Genomic DNA, 4,210 nt, shown 5'->3' on the forward strand with positions numbered 1-4,210 from the left:
CTTTTGCTGGGTTCCCGCCCATGTGGGTGTGGAGGGTAATGAGAAGGCCGATGTGGTGGCTAACAGTGCTGTGCGGAGAGAGGGGATAGATATTCAGGTCCCGCTGGGCCGCCAGTCAAGTCCTTGATCTGGGAAATGGGTTAGATCTTTGGTAAAGGGAGTGGGATACTAGTAGTAAGGGGAGGCAATTTGATTGCGTGCACCGATCAGTAAAGGAAGAGGTGGGATGTAGGGCAGAGGAAGTTATGTTTAGTAGACTATGGTTTGGGCACGCAGGTTTGAATGCCACGCTGTGGATGATAGGGAGACAAGAAACAGGCCTGTGTGATGCATGTTTAGTGGAGGAGCATGTGTTGATATTTTGTGAACTGTATGACGTAGATAATGAGAGATTGTGTGAAAGGTTTAGAGAAGCTGGATGGGGTTTGGGTGGTGTAGTGGGGGGAGGGAAGTGATGTCTAGGGCTCTATTTCACTTTCTTAGAGGAACAGGACGAATGAATATAATTTTATTTAGTTAGGCCGTGACTGGCCTCCCACACCAGTACAGTAGGTGGCAGTGTGAATACACCATAAAAGTTGGACGCGATCAACCAACCCAATCCCAAAGAAGAAGAAAAATAAGAAATAGAAATAGAAATTAATTACCGAAATCCACATACAATTTTCGTTCATATCGATTCCACCCACTAGGGGGCAGTCAAGATCGCTTTCTGTGTTGAGGGCTTCCGTTTTTCCTGCCCTGTATTTTTCATCTGCGGACTCAGGGTTACTGAAATCAAACGGAAGAGATCTGTTAAATGGTCGAGGTTTTGAATTTGTTTATTGTTTGAAGACCTTCACAAGAAGGCACTAAAATGGGCAGGCAAGCATCCATGTCACCAAAATAAAAAGCTTGATATTTATTGGAAAGAAGCATCAAGCTCATCACTATGCTTTCACTACCCTTGAAAGTTCATAGTGGGAGGATCACATAACATAGACTATCATCGTGGGACTTAGAAAGGATGCTTATTTCAATATTTGCACATAAAATAATTTCCACTGCCATTTCTTGTATAATTAATTTTACAGACACATAAAGATCCAACCTTGTCTGGCATGGTTTGTCAATTTATAATGTTTATGGACATATTTGCTGTTCCCATCAGGACATTTTTTTTAATCCAACGTACTTTACTCGCATAAAAAGGTAGGATGGAAACCTGCTTAGTGTCAAAATGTGTGTATTGTTTACAGAGGAAGACATGCAGGGCAAGACCAAAGAGGAGATTGAGATGATGAAGATTATGGGCTTCGGCAACTTTGACACCACAAAAGTAAGGATTCTGTCGACTTGTCTCAAACCTAGAGGTTCCTGGTTAGGCTTGTCAAAGATATCTATAGATAATATATTATTTGTATTATACCGTAGGCCTCTGGTTCTCAAACCTCTCATTGGTGACCCCTAGCTGTTCCACGTATTTGAGTTATCAACTAACACCTAACCCTTAATAAGTGAATCAAGTATGCTACTTCAGGGGTGTATTCATTACGGTAACCTTTTACCGTTTTAAGAAGCAAACGGAGCAAACAAAACGGGGAGGGACCGAACTGCATTTGTCCAATAGAAACACTTTTTGCGCGTTTTCCATTTGGAGTTAACGGTTTTCGCAACAGACGAAACGTTTTGCAACACGATCAGCGTCATCATTACACCCGACCATAAAATTATTAAATGTGTGACGGTCCCGGAGGAGAAGTTTGAGAACCACTGCTGTAGGCAGGTAAGTGCGCAAATAGTCCAATTCTCCACAGGGTGGCACAGTTTGCTCAGGCTCATAAACCAAACTGATTGTACAGTGCTCTTCACCAACAACAATCACAGATCTAAGAACCATATGGTAATAATAGTGATTATAAAGAATGTGTGACACTTCACAGTTTATAAGACTAAGGGAATCTGCTAGGGCTGTGATTCTTATCAAAAGGGTAGGTCTCCATTTGTGTGTAGCAGTTTTTATTGCAAGAACATGTTTTCATTTGAAACAATTTAAGTTGTGATTGTGCACTATTCATTCAATGGTGGCAATCGCTTGTTTTTGGATGATACCTTGACCTACTTCCAAGTGTGATGTGTTAATGTGGCTGTCTTTGCCAACAGGGAAGGAAGACCGATGGCGCAGTCCATGCACATGCTATCAATGTGTCCCAGAAGAGGAAATACAGGCATGCTGATTGATTCATTGTCTTTAGAAACTACAAGAGGTGTTATGTGGTTTATCATTTCACAAATAACATTCAAAACTGCCCGCAAGTATTCGTGTAAATGCTATAATATAGACTGCATCTATTATTCATAATATTGCATATGAGTGGGACTGCATATTCAGTATCTAGTCCTTCATGTTTGGCTATTCTTTATTTTCCATCACATTCTGGCCACCTGTAATTAAGTAGCATATCTTGTTGATGTATGCGCCAAATAGCATGGTTTGTTTATAAATCAACAGTTGCAACTGCAAGACACAAGTGCCTGGCTGATATTGAGCAGTCTGAACAGTGCTCATTCTCACTGGAGCCAATCACTTCTGCAGGTGTTTCTATGCAGACAGATCGTCTCTCCTATTGGTGGATGATGATGTAATGTACAAGTGCTGCAAGGGTAGCAGTGATGTAACGTTTCCCCCTCTCTTTTCAGGCATTGCTTGAAGTAGGATAAACAACAGACTCATTGATGTTACCTAAAATGTACTTGCCTTGTGGTCTCTCTTTACTGTGACACTGTGTGTTTTGGTGATAAAGTTTTTTAAAAATGGTATAGTCTGTTCCTTTTATATTTATTGACTCCCTGCACTGCATATAAGTTCTGCAAATACTCATGCGACTGAATAAGTAAATGTTTCTGTAATATCAGTTTTGTTGATTTATTTTAAGAATGAGCCTTGTTAACAACATGCCTGGGTTAATATGTGTTTCATAATGCATTTTAACATGTTTTTGATTCAGATTAAAAACTTACATTCAGATCATGGCCCCTTCTCATAGTTATGATTCATGTAAGCAAACAAATTGTTGAAATTTAGTGCTCTAATCAAACCAAATCGAATGTTATTGGTCACATACAAATATTTAGCAGACGTTATTGTGGGTGTAGAGCAATTATTGTGTTCCTAGCTCCAACAATACAGTAGTATTTAAAAAACAATATACACAAACCTAAAAGTACAAAAAATGGAATTAAGAAATATATAAATATTAGATCGAGATGTGGGTTCTAAGTGGGATAGTTTTCAGCGCTGGAAGGTCTGATGTTTCTTTTTCGTTCACTGCTATAATAATGGTTTCATTCCGTTTGGTTCCTAGTGAATGCCTCCCATGTGATCTACCTTGCATGGCCAAAGTTCTTGTTGGTCTGTCTTAATCTTTCTCGCATACAAGAACAATTGCGTTCGAATTAAATAGATTTGATTCTGGTCCTGTCAAGCATGCACATAATATATTTTGTGTAGTCTTGCCGCAACATATGCAATTCAACGCTGGCTTTTTCCCTCATAGCTAGTATGCCAATTGCACAACCTGCTATGAATCAATCTACCAATCTAGTTTTCAAGCTTATTTGGAGATTTCCAAGTGGTAAAAGATGTTCTAACCTAAATGCAAAATGAATTAAGATCGGCTCTCCACTGTCAAGCTTTCTAGAATTAAATTGTTTTTATCAGTAATTGTTATGGTTAAAAATGCTTCATTACTTCTGCGGTCCATATTATCTCATCAGGAAAACAAAGGTACCTGTCACTAAACGAGACAGACCAATAGTGGAACAGCATGTGAATTCAGCCAAACGCTGATCTTGATATACGGCAAACAACACTGAGAAACCAATCACCAATGTACACAGCGAAAGCAGCATGTCCACGGGGCGTGGTCTTTCGCAGAAAAAGGGGTGTTGCCACCGCAGCTCGTGCGAGTTGTTGATAAATCGTGACCAGTCTCGGTGAGAACAACCAATGGTGGAACGCTAAAACACTTATTGGTGCCAACAAAAGCGAAACAAGACTCCATTGTGGATCATGTATTGTAACAATGCTAGACTACTGTGGGAGAATCTCAATTAAATACCCCTCGCGTCCTCTCGACTCAAAAACCAATACATGAGCAAGTCAGAGGTCGCTCCTACCTTCTCTTTTGAGGAGGAGAATGCAACTGCGATTTCCCCCCAGGATATGATT

At 40.1% G+C, this 4,210-nt stretch overlaps 1 long non-coding RNA gene across 1 annotated transcript; it reads left to right on the forward strand.

Moving 5' to 3' along the window:
• Positions 1 to 745: 745 nt before the first annotated feature.
• Positions 746 to 3,007, forward strand: LOC110525865 (uncharacterized). The gene is made up of 2 exons (XR_002473833.3): positions 746 to 1,318; positions 2,143 to 3,007. It is a non-coding gene; the product is annotated as an uncharacterized LOC110525865 (long non-coding RNA).
• The last annotated feature ends 1,203 nt before the right edge of the window (positions 3,008 to 4,210 follow it).

The sequence above is a fragment of the Oncorhynchus mykiss genome, chromosome 6 (genome assembly GCF_057628025.1).
Source record: "Oncorhynchus mykiss isolate SJ-2025 chromosome 6, ASM5762802v1, whole genome shotgun sequence".
In the NCBI taxonomy this organism is placed as follows: Eukaryota; Metazoa; Chordata; class Actinopteri; order Salmoniformes; family Salmonidae; genus Oncorhynchus; species Oncorhynchus mykiss.